At 45.0% G+C, this 13,488-nt stretch overlaps 1 protein-coding gene across 2 annotated transcripts in view; it reads right to left on the reverse strand.

Moving 5' to 3' along the window:
• The window catches only part of GABRA3 (gamma-aminobutyric acid type A receptor subunit alpha3), a 513,254-nt gene that overhangs the window by 204,848 nt on the left and 294,918 nt on the right, over positions 1-13,488 (reverse strand). The gene's annotated exons all lie outside the window — the stretch shown is intronic.

The raw sequence follows: 13,488 nt of genomic DNA on the forward strand, positions 1-13,488 counted from the left end.
CACATGATCTACTGCACATTCTTTGGAAGACAGGATACAAGGTGTCCAGGAAGAAAGCCCAGTTGTGTCAGCCAACTGTCAAGTATCTGGGATTCCATATCTCTGAAGGTCAAAGGATAATGGGGCCAGAGAGAAAAGAAGCTGTATGCCAAATACCAATACCCAAGAATAGGAGACAAGTGCGAAAGTTCTTGGGGGCAGCAGGCTTCTGTAGGATATGGATTCCCAGTTATGCGATATTGGCGAAACCTCTTTATGTGGCTATAAAAGGTACAGAACACGATCCCTTCCTGTGGACCCCCAAACAGCAAAAGGCATTTGAAGATGTGAAGGCATTGATGAGCGCCCCAGCATTAGATCTACCTGATCATACATGCCCATTCTACTTATATGTACACGAGCAAAGAAGAATGGCTGTGGGAGTATTGACACAGTACTTGGGATCATGGCAACGACCTGTTGCATATATGTCCAAACAACTGGATGCAGTGGCCAGTGGTCTTCCACCTTGTCTAAGAGCCGTAGCTGCCGCCACCCTGCTGGTAGCCGAAGCTGATAAGCTCACTCTGGGTCAGGAACTCTACGTGCGAGTCCCACACGCAGTACAGACGTTGCTAGACTATAAAGGCAATCATTGGTTTAGCAATAGCCGCATGACTAAGTATCAAGCTATGTTATGTGAAAACCCGAGAGTGCATCTAGAGACTGTTAATACCTTGAATCCAGCTACCCTTTTGCCACAACCTACTGAGAGTCAACATGATTGCCTGGAGGTGATGGATGAAGTGTTTTCAAGTAGGCCGGACCTTCGTGATTTTCCCATCCAGAACCCTGATGTCCAGTACTATACGGACGGCAGTAGTTATGTGAAAGAAGGGATTCGCTATGCAGGATATGCAGTGACAACCATAGACAAGGTGATAGAAGCTCGCCCATTGTCAAAAGGAACATCGGCACAGAAGGCAGAACTAATCGCACTTGCACGAGCGTTACAATTGGCTGAAGGTTTGAGGGTGAACATCTACACGGACTCCAAGTATGCGTTTTTAACCACTCATGCCCATGGAGCTTTGTATAAAGAAAGAGGACTACTGAACTCAGAGGGTAAAGAAATAAAGTTCGCAGCTGAGATATTACAACTACTGGAAGCCGTGTGGGAACCGAAAGAAGTTGGTCTCATACATTGTCGAGCGCATCTGAAAGGTGATAGTGATGTAACAAAAGGAAATCGGATGGCAGATAATGCAGCCAAGCGTGCCGCTGAATCAGGAAAACAGGAGTATGTGGAACGTATAGCTGCTCTCATACCGACCCCTCTGTCTCAATGGACTCCAGTTTATACAGCTCAAGAAGAAGAGTGGTTAAAGACTGAAGCTGGGAAGTACCTGGAGAACAATTGGTATCAGTTAGAAGATGGAAGAATAGTTATTCCAGCATCGCTAGCCGTAGAAATTGTCCAGAATTATCATAACGGGACACATTTCGGAAGAGATGGCATGGAAGAACCTCTTAGGAAGCATTTCTACATACCAAGATTGTCCAACTTGACTCAAACCAATGTACGAAGATGTGTGATATGTGCCAAGAACAACGCAAGGCAAGGTCCAGTGAAACCACCGGGAGTCCAGTATATGGGAGGACTCCCTATGTCCGATCTCCAAATAGACTATACGGTAATGCCTAAATCCGGCGGACATCGCTACCTACTAGTAGTTGTGTGTACCTACTCAGGTTGGGTAGAAGCATGTCCTACTCGTACAGAGAAAGCAGGAGAAGTTGTGCGATTCCTGTTGCGAGAAATAATACCCCGATATGGACTACCATGCTCTATAGGATCGGATAATGGTCCAGCCTTTGTTCACCAGTGCCTACAACAACTGACTCATATGCTTGGTATTAAGTGGAAACTTCATACGGCATATAGGCCTCAGAGCTATGGGAAAGTGGAAAGGATGAACAGAACTATTAAGAACCAATTGGCAAAGATGTGTCAAGAAACTCAACTTAAATGGAATGTTCTTTTGCCAATGGCTCTGTTGCGCATTCATAGTACACCTACCAGAATGATGGGTCTCTCACCTTTTGAAATTATGTATGGTCGTCCACATCCTGTACTTGGTAACTTAAGGGGGGATTTAAGTCAGTTGGGAGAAGGAATTACCCGGCAGCAGGTTGTAGAGTTGGGTAAAACTATGGAGGAGGTACAAGATAGATTACCTGTGAATATTTATCCACCTGTCCATTGTTATCATCCAGGAGATCAAGTTTGGATAAAGGAGTGGAACAGTGTACCGTTGGGGCCAAAGTGGAGGGGTCCTTATGTTGTTCTTTTGTCTACCCCTACAGCTATAAAGGTGGCTGAAGTGACTCCGTGGATTCATCACTCCAGGGTTAAACCAGCAGCAGTAGATTCTTGGCAAGCTACACCAGATCCAGAGAATCTCTGCAAGATCTGGTTAAAGCGTGTAACTCAGTCGGAGTGACGAGGAGATATTGGGACTTCAAGAGTAAACAAAGAGATCAGCAAGTAGGTGTTTTGACGGCCATAATAAAGCCTGACCACCTTCCCACGTTACATAGCCAGAGTGTCTTGAAGGGACCTCTGTGAAGAGAGGAGAGGACTTGAAGGACTCCATTCCTTGCAGCCCTTACCTCCTGGAAGCTGAGGTGCCATCGCACGGTCGAAGAATGAGGACAAAGATGTCAGGAGTGATGTGTTTTATAATGTATATATGTGTGTTTTTAATTATTCAGGAAGGTAGCGGTACCGACACACCTGGCTGTGAGGTTTGCATTAAGACTACAAAAACAGGTAATCATATTTCCCAGACCCTTATTTGGCATTCACAATATGAGTGTAAAGGATATGTATCTAAGTGTAGATACTTAGGTATAGATTATAGTGTATGCCATTTAGGAGTAGGAGAACCTAAGTGTTTTAGTCCAGAGTATCAACCCCAAACAATTTGGTTGACCCTTCGGAATGGAGACTCACAGGGGACCCTAATAGATAAGACAATACTAGAAACCGTACATTCTTCGGGTGTTCTGCTATTTGATGCATGTAAGGCGATATCAAGTGGTAGAAAACCGTGGAATGTATGCGGGGATCTTAAATGGGAAAGAACGTATGGGTCTAATGATAAGTATATTTGCCCCAGTAGTAAGAACAGGTATATAGATCCAAAATGCCCAAATAAGAATTATAATTATTGTCCATATTGGTCTTGTGTAGGGTGTGCAACTTTGGGACAGACAGTAGATAAGGATATGATTGTTACTAAGTTGCCTACCAAACCATATTGTAAGTCTATGGAGTGTAACCCAGTCCATATACTTATTAATAATCCTGAACAGTTTATAGATAGGTTCAGAAACTTATTTGGGTTCCAGATATATGGGACAGGTTTGGATCCTGGGACAATATTATTTATAGGGATAGAGACCGATACTGTGGCAGCCCAGACTCATCAGGTTTTCCATTCTTTCTACGAGCAGATGAGTGTAGAGAATAAGATCCCCCATAATGCTAAGAACTTGTTTATTGATCTAGCCGAGAGTATTGCCGGTAGTCTTAATGTAACCAACTGCTATGTGTGTGGAGGTACTAATATGGGAGACCAATGGCCCTGGGAAGCAAAGGAGGTAATGTATTCCGGTTCTGAGACAATTGAACAGATAACATCTTCTCAAGCTGATTATCAAATGAGTGTTAGAGGTAAATCTGAGTGGCGATTAAAGACGTCCATCATAGGTTATGTTTGCATAGCAAGGAAAGGAATAATGTTTAATACATCTGTAGGAGAATTGACTTGTCTAGGGCAAAAAGCTTATGATGATGATACAAAGAATACAACTTGGTGGTCAGCTTCAAATGTCTCAGAACCACCTAACCCGTTTGCAAGTTATACCAATTTAAAGGATGTGTGGTTTGACCTATCTGCTACATCTAGTTGGAAAGCCCCAGCAAATTTGTACTGGATCTGTGGTAAGAAAGCCTATTCGGAGTTACCACAGGACTGGGAAGTTGCATGTGTGTTAGGTATGCTCAAACCATCCTTCTTCTTGTTGCCTATTGAAACAGGAGAGACTTTGGGAGTTAAGGTATATGATGTGAATCATAGAAAGAAAAGGGGACCCATAGAGATAGGTACCTGGGAAGATAATGAGTGGCCTCCCCAGCGTACTATAGATTATTATGGGCCAGCTACGTGGGCAGAGGATGGTACTTTTGGATATAGAACCCCAATATATATGCTCAACCGTATTATAAGATTACAGGCAGTGGTTGAGATAATTACCAATGAAATATCGCAAGCGCTCAATCTCCTAGCGAAACATAATACTAGGATGAGGACAGCCGTTTACCAAAATAGATTAGCCTTGGATTACCTATTGGCAGTAGAGGGAGGTGTATGTGGGAAGTTTAACCTAAGCAATTGTTGTCTTCAAATAGATGATGAAGGGCAAGCAATAGCTGAGCTTACTAGCCATATGGTTAAACTAGCGCATGTGCCTACCCAGGTATGGAAAGGGTATAATCCAAGTAGTTGGTTTGGTAACTGGTATGAGCAGTTTTGAGGACTTAAGGCATTGGTAGGTGGAGTCATGCTAATCTTGATGCTGTGCCTTCTCCTACCATGTCTGATTCCTTTGGTAGTTAGGTCTGTGCAGAGCATTATAGAGAATATAGCAGAGAGAAAGGCTGTTGCACAGATAATGGCTATATATAGGTATGAGGCTCTAAATCAGGGAGAATTAGTACAGGAAGAGGAATGTTGAGGGATTCGTATCTTTAGGGAGTCGCAAGGTCTGTTCTGATTCATGCCAACTTGAGGTGTAAGTAAGGTTTAGGTGATTAGGTGATGCATCTGGAATTATTATATATATCAGAAGCATCAAGGGGGGAATGTGGTGGAATCTCAGTAAAAATAAATATACTAGGACAAGATTGCCACGTGGTATGTGCACTTGCATATGTTGATGTATCGGTCGGTTGGTTGCACGTGGCAACGATCCAATCAGTAGTGTAAGGAGCATGTGTAGGAATACAGGATGTACGAGTATTTCCCCTCCTCCATTGTGCTGGGCAAGCCATGTGGTCAAACAGGAATTTAGTCTCTATTCGGTTGATTAGATAAGAGTATGTGTAGGTTGAACTGATTATGGGAGGAGCTACATGCCTATATAAGGGACCTACACTGTATGATCAGGACTCAGACTTTGCTGTTTTTTGGTGACATTAGTCCCTCTGAGTCCCGGTCGGTGAATCAAATAAAGAATCTCTTCCTTCCTGAAGAAACCTGAGTCCATCTCTCTGTGCTTGGCTTCCGTCAGTTTCTCCGGTATCAAAACTAGATTGACATCCTTGCCTTCCAAGATATCCTTCTTGATATCTTTGGCACTTACATGGCATTAAATGGGAAAGCAGTTACTATTTTTTCTTTCGATAAACCTTTGGGTCAAAGAGTAGCCCCAAAATGTTCCATATCTTTGGAGAAACTCTTTGCTGGTTGTTATTAAACATATTCAGATGCCCCACAGTCATCCACTATTACGGTTGCCTCCAGGCTGACTGGAAGTTGGACTGCCTGGATATCCTGGTTCCCGAACTTGGAGAGGGAGAGCTCCGTTCTGATCAGCATACGATGATAATCCTGTAAATGTAGAACATCCCACTAGCTATAGCAAAGCTAGGATACACAGTTCCCTACAACACCAGTCGAGGCTGCGAGTTGAGGGTAAAAATGAACTGATTTAATGGCACTCATACACAGTAATTTATACAGGTTATCAGGCCAGAGGACAACCCCTCTGGACCTGATGGTACACTGGATAATGCAATGTTCCCACCAATGAAAATAAAGTGCATCCTAGGAAACACTTCCTCCTACCCTGGAGATAATTGGTCCCAACGGTTACATTAACCTAATTATCTCAAGGTCAATGAAAATACTACATTTTATTCCCCACATGAAAATAACATAAAAATACATAACTTTTATATTTTACTATTTAACTGTTCCATTCGACCATTCTCTAGCTAGCTCAGATCTGAGTGCACAAAATATATGAATGGCGCTCGGATCTCATGAATGGTATATGAGAGTCACAAATTGAAAGTCTGTTTGTATGGTTTTGCATGAACGGATGGGATAATCGGCACTTCAGAGGGATTCGTGTAAACCAGGAGCAGATTATTGTTCCAGAGGTTTTACTCATAGGTCCCATCGGGCATTCGACGACAAAAGATGACCGCCACCTCGTGTTCGACATACGAATGGCAACCACCTCGGGATAAGTACTTAGATTGCTATTAACCGCAGAAACCACAGCTTAATTGGGTACACACACCAGAATCCAGGTGGTCGGCTGTTCGTGAGTTATTTCGGTGGTTTCGAGGTCAACGGGGTTAACGAGCGGCACACGCCAAGGCCCGGATGGTCGGTCATTCGTATATACGAATGACTGGTACATGGGGTTCGCATAAAAAAAAGTGTCAAAGTGAAACAAAAATAATTGTAGTAATCCGACAGAGGGGATCTCTGTAACATGGCTCCCTCCTTGTGGAACACTTTGGCAGACACTGTCTGACCCCTTTTCAGAGCAGACTAAGGCTGTCCAGAACTGAGGTTATTCTGGACTGAGATCTGTCTGTTGGGATAACCCATCGGCATTGCCATTCTGTTTGTAAGTGATGGTGAAGTTAAATGGCTGTAGGGACAAGCTCCATCGCAATAGACTGCCATTATCTCCTGAGACCTGGTTTAGCCACACCAATGGGTTATGGTCTGTAACCAGAGTGAACTATTGTCCATACAGGTAGGGAATCAATTTCTTTAATGCCCACACCAGGGCCAAACACTCCTTTTCCACTGCAGCATAGCTGACCTCGCGTGGCAGGAGCTTTCGGTTGATGTAAGCCACAGGATGTTCCCCTCCATCTTCTCCTATTTGGCTGAGGACTGCCCCCAGCCCAAACATGGAAGCGTCTGTATAAACGATAAAGCGTTTGTTAGGGGCTGGGGCAGCCAAGACAGGAGCATTAATCAGTGCAGTTTTAAGAGCCTGAAAGGATGCTTCACAGAGGGGAGACCACAGGACCTGTCGGGAAAGGTTCTTCTTTGTCAAGTCGGTCAGGGGTTTTGCAATCGAACTGTAGTCGGGCACGAATTGCCTATAGTACCCCACAGTGCACAGGAAGGCTAGGACCTGGGTCTTGGTGTGAGGTGTGGTCCAGTTTGCAACTGCCTTTATCTTAGCCGGCTCTGGTCGCTGCTTCCCACACCCCACCCGGTGACCCAGATACTGAACCTCGGCCATTCCAAAATGGCATTTTTCTGGTTTCAGGGTCAGGCCAGTGGCCCAAATATGATCCAGGACCATTCCAATGTGAGCCAAGTGTTCCTCCCAGGACTCACTGTGGATCGCTGTGTCATCCAGGTATGCACAGGCAAAATCCTGGAAGCCAGCAAGGAGTCTATCAACCAAGCGCGGGAAGGTAGCGGAGCATTCTTCATCCCGAACAGCACAACCTTAAAGTGGTACAAGCCGAACGGGGTGATGAAGGCCGACTTGGGGATAGCCTCCCTGGCCAGAGGAATTTGCCAGTAACCTTTACAGAGGTCAATGGTGGTGAGGTAGTTTCCCCTGGCTATACGTTCGAGAAGCTCGTCTACTCTGGGCATGGTGTAGGCGTCTGTCACAGTTTTGTCATTAAGTTTTGATAGTCCACACAGAACCGGGTAGTGCCGTCTTTCTTGGGCACCAGAACTACCGGGAGGCCCAGGGGCTATCGGAAGACTCGATGACCCCTAACCGGAGCATCTCATCGATCTCCTTTTTCATTCCAGCCCGAACTGCTTCGGGTATCCTGTATGGGGCCTGTCTTAAGGGCTGTTGTCCTGGGGTGTCTACTTGGTAGGTAGCCAGATTGGTGTACCCGTGGCCTTGGGAAAACATGGAGCGTTTAATGTGTAGTAAACGGTTTAGCTGCTCCCTCTAAGTAGGGGTCAGACTGTCTCCTATTTGGATCCATTGAGAAAGCCGCAGGAGCGGAGAAACGCGTCTGGAGAGGTCTGACTCCCAACACTACAAGCCATCACTTGGATTACAAAAGGACTTTTATTCGATCTATTTTTTTTTTCAACACCATATATCTTGACTCGGGATGCCGAGCATTTGAATAAGGTCTGGACTTTTTTATGGCTTTCATTTAAATTATTCGAACAAAACATATTTTATGTATAAGTGATTGCTTTCTTTTATATTTTGTCTGAATTTTATAATAAATTGTTTTATACTTTACTTTGAGTGTGCAAGTAAGGAGTAAGGTCAGTCTTTGATCTACTACTAGAGAAGGGGTAATCTATTTATGTATTTGTCTCCTATTTGTACCTGGGTTACGAGGTCGGGATTTGGGTTCTTCTCTAATAAATTGGGTATGGGTGACTTGTCAAAGTCTTCATGAGCAGGGTTACAGATAGCAATTAACCCAATCATACTGGGAATAGAGATCGCTCCAATCTATTACTCACATAGAAAGCCTCTCCGACCCTGCCACAATATATATATATATATTTGTGTTCGGGGCATTCTCATATGATATGGAATACTCTGGTGGAGAGAAATACAATAAAAGGAAATAGTCGGTTGAGGTGTGCCGAAACCGATGTATGCTGTAGGCCGGTAAATAAAGTGGGTTTACATAGAAAATATATAGTTAATGGGAGTGGAGGTTGGGGCTGTTCGTCTAGACCAACGACGGTAAGTGAGGGAAAGGGGGGAGTCCCTTAAGTAGGTAGGTATGCTGTAGGCCGGTAAATAAAGTGGGCAAAAAGAGAAAAACAAGGTAATCCTTTATTCAGTAACATAAATACATATACATTGTTAAGTAGACATCTTAATGAAAGCCCTCCTAATCTCTTGGACTGGGTGCGGGATGTAGGTGGCGAAAGCTGAGGACTTCCAGAGACCCAGTGTCTTAATAACATGAACTGGTATGTCTTGGCTAGAGGCTGTGGAGGCCGCTCCAATTCTGAAGGAGTGTCCCGAGTAGCTACTAGGGTTTAGACCAAGTCTGGTGATAAGCATCCGGACGTAAAGTATGAATTTTGCCGTGGTGAGAATGGTATCGTGTAACAACAGTAGGGGTCTTGAGGGGTGTGTTGGTTTCCTGGCTAAGAAAACGTCCAGCGCTTTTACCGGGCACCAATTGTTACCAGTGGGGTAGTAGTTTATGTGAACTGGTTCCCCCATCTGACTTGTCTTAGTCTTAGGTAGGGTCAGGACGTAGTAGTCTGTGTGTTTCGTGAGATATGACATGAGGAGGCACCCTTGGTTATGTTGTTGGCCACTAATGGTGAACTCTCGTGGTCTTAGAAACCCATAAAAAGCTAGATACATGGCGGCTTTAATAACCATGTTTGTATTGGGTTCAAATGGTGCCTGGTCAAGTAGGTTGGACAAGTATTTGAACATTCCCATGTCAATAGCCAATCTTTTGAGTGTCGCTGGGCCGTCTACTTTTGCTATGCCATTCAGTAGTGTGCGGATGGGGTACGAGGTTAGAACCCTTTGTGGTTAGGGAAGGAGTAATACATGTGGTGTTGTATCCCCGTGAGGTAAAGCTTAATAGTGTTGTGAGAATTTAAATTTAAGGTGGCAAAAAGATGCAAAAGCCATTAGTGACGATACTTCAAACCAGTTGGTTAGGTGATGGTCAGACATGAATCGTTTGTATAGGTGAAAAGCTCTGTGATATGCGTGTTGAGTGCTAGTGGATAAAGCTAATTTCGTGAGAGTGTGGCTGTGCCGAAGTAGTTCATCTATTCCATGACAACGTCTTGGAAGGTTGGAGCTGGGGTTGCCATACGAGCTGCCGAGGGTAGGGACCGTCTGAAAGCCTGAAATTGAAAGCGAGACAGCTGGTCAGCTGCCGTATTGTATATGCCGGGAACATGAGAGCATACAATGTGGAAGTGATGGGTAGCCGCCAGTCATGTCAGTTTCCTAAGGAAGTTAATAATTGTCAATGAGGAAGAGCGACCTTTGTTGATAATGTGGCATATTGCCAGGTTATCAGAGAAACAGCGTACGGACTGACCTTCCCATAGCCTACCCCAAGTGACAGCTGCAGCAACTATTGGGTATACCTCAAAGAGGGCTGAGTTTGTGTAAAACCCCTCGATGCCCTGTGTTTCTGTTGGCCAAGTCCCCCAGAGCCATTCTGTGCCGAAAATGCCTGCATATCCCCGTCTGTCCAAATGACAGGCTACCGAGAATCCAACTGTGGAAGGAACATGCTCCTACCATTCCAGTCCGAGAGGAATTTGTACCACATTTGGAGGTCAGCAGTCGCAGGGCAGTCCAAGGATATGCGGGCATAGTCGTTGGTGAAGGTGGGGAACAGGGCGAGGAGCCTGGAAATGAAAGCCCTGCCCTGGGGGATTATGCGCATTGCAAAATTTAGTGAACCCAAAATTGATTGTAGTTCTTTACGGTTGCAAAAACCCCTGTGCATGTAGTGGCTAATGTCGTGTAGGATGTTATCAATCTTTGTTCTAGGGAGGCTGGCCATCATTGTTGCTGAATCCAGCAGAATACCTAGAAAGTTGATGACTGTGTCTGGCCCTTCAGTTTTGGTGGGTGATATGGGGACACCGAGTGCGGTGAATAGTTTGACAGCTTTGTCCAGGCTATGCGGGGGGTTGGTATTGGCTTCGATGAACAGAAAATCATCTAGGTAGTGTATCACATTTTGGCACCTGCAGGTATTAAGGAGGAGCCAACACAAAGCTTCTGCGAACGTGTCGAAAATCCTTGGACTACTCTTGGCCCCAAAAGTGAGTTTTGTGAAAAAGTAGTAGGCGTCTTGCCACTTAACTCCATGCAGGTGCCATAAAGAGGGGTGTATAGGTAACAATTTAAAAGCATTGACTATATCTGTCTTGCTAAGCCAGGCCCCCACCCCTGCTGACCTGATAGCTGCAATAGCGTGGTCAATAGTGGAGTATTGCAGGGAAAACTCTTCCGAAGGAATAAATGAGTTTAAGCTGGGGATGGCTGAAGAGTGGGGGGCGGATAGGTCAATGATGAGCCTTAGTTTATCCGAATTTTTGCTGGAAACCAGCCCGATAGGGTTAGTTCTCCAGCTGGAAAAGGGGGGGTTACAAAAAGGCCCGATGACAAATCCCTGGTCCACTTCCAGTTGTAGCAAGGTAGTGACTGCAGTAGGGTTATTTGTGGCTGACAGCAAATTGTGACACTCTAAAACCCCTGTCGGCATGTAAATGAGCCCTGTGTGAAAACCCTGGGTGAGACCTGTGCATAAAAATTCCACCAGGTGTTTGGAGGGGTGAGTGGACAGCATATGTTCAAGTACAGGAACGTTCACTGGAGACAAATAAGGTTTCTGGAACATTTTATTTGGCCACATAGATCTCGCATGTGCCCGAAAACAGTGTGAGCATACGTGCAATAAACGGCAAGCGCTGTAACCACAGGAGCCCTCATAGAAATTATTGCAAATTTGTGATTTGCCTAGGTAAACTACCGGACGACCCAATTTGTCTCTGGTCTGTTTCTCAGCTTTAAGGGGATGCTGTAAGGATGTGCTGGGAGCGCTGTCCGGGCAGAGTGGGCACAAATAAGCTGTGTGTGCTGGTGACGTACATATGGCACAATCTGGTGTCCTAAGCCCCGCGAAGTGTCTGAGGAACAGTTCGTTGTCCAGTTGGCTCCAATCCATCTGGACGCCATACTGGGACAATGTGGCTGACACTTTGGATGAAAAGGACTTGTGATAATCCTAAAAAGTATAACCGCCATACTTATTACCCAGGTCCACCAGCTTGTGCATATATAAGTCTAGTTCCTCTCTCCTATGGGGATGAACTGTGCACAGAATATCCCTAAAGATACCGAAAGATAGAACAAAATCGGGAATGGTCAATTTCTTACTGAGTCTAGGGTCTCTGGCTTTTAAAACAACAGAGATGTCCCCGTAGTCGTAAGAACGGTTTTCCACGACATCCTGGGAGGCAATGAGCAATGAGACCAAGTTAACGTCCTTGCCCTCCAGGATGTCTTTTTTAAGATTAGCCAGAACCATGTGGGCAGGAATAATAACGTGTACCGCTGCCTTGTTAGGTATGGGATTACCCGTTACTGCTGTCGGTATGACCGGGGTTGCTTCAGTGAGAGGCCCAGGAGGCTCGATGGGGGAGCTGCGTGCTTCCAGCCTTTCGTTGACCTTCCCCATTGAAGAAATTAGGGAGGCAACCATAGCATGGAGAGTCGGATCTTGAGAGCTACTAGTGCCTTCCCCTGCCTCCGTATTAAGGGTGTTGGTTCTAAGCAATTTAAACAGTTCTGCTTTCCTGGCAGTGGCCGGGAAAGGGATACAGCGTTTGCGTAATTCAGCTGTGATGCGTGGGATAGTCCATGATCTGATGGACGAGGGACTTCCCATGTCGTCCTTGCGCGTCGGGGTAAGTGACCTAGCCGGGGTGCTAGGGACTGACATATCTTCACCATCATCTGGGACATACTGAAAGTAACAATAGGCATTGTTGGTGGCTTGTTGGGAATTAGTCGATGGCTAGCTAGTGCCAGATGGCGAAAAGATTGTTCTAGGTTTCGTGGCGGGTGAGGCCCTGCTAGTGCCAAGTGGCTAGAGAGGCTCTATCTATGAGTTGGCGTGAGGGGTGTGGTAACCCTGCCCGGTGATGGGATGTTGCCTCTCCATGGGTAAGTAGGGGAGGGGGGAGGGAGGTTGGTAGTGACTGGTGTCGCCCTCTCTATATAGTTTGCGAGGCGGCTAACTATGATTTGGCCCGAGGGGCGTATAGTACCTCGAAGTGAAGGATGGGAGTTGGCCTCGCGGACCACTAGGATTAAGGGGCAGGGAAATAACTAACATGGCCGTGTTGAAAAAGAAAAACGTGCAAATCAACATGCCTGCAGAAAATTGAGCACTGTTTCTGTGCAAGAGAATTCAGATGTCTCTTGAGTAGGGGGGGGGGGGTTAGTTTAGGTGAACCGTCCGAGGGTATGCGGGTTCCTGGGGGTATGAGAATTTTAGATAATGTACTCTCATGTGGAACATATACATAACTTGACATAGTAAGAGTTCTGGGGGGTTTGCAGCGAGTATTATCCCCCCAATGTACACAATGCCACCGGTAGACCATGTACTTTAAACCGTAACCGTGGTATAATTATCTTAAGACTTAATGTTGCTACTATATATGTAGAATAACTCCTAACATATCTAGCCAGTCATAAGTAAACATATATCAAGTATATTATGTTTAACAGGCAAATCATACACTATGTTTAAAACAGTGTTTAACTAAATTAACCAGCATCCTAATTAGCAGTATATGTATAAATAACAGAAGGTTTAATATTTAAAAGTGCTTTAATGTAACTTTATTCCACTTTAAACATATATATATATATATATATACATGTATGCAAGATGTG

The sequence above is a fragment of the Pelobates fuscus genome, chromosome 9 (assembly GCF_036172605.1).
Source record: "Pelobates fuscus isolate aPelFus1 chromosome 9, aPelFus1.pri, whole genome shotgun sequence".
NCBI lineage: Eukaryota > Metazoa > Chordata > Amphibia > Anura > Pelobatidae > Pelobates > Pelobates fuscus.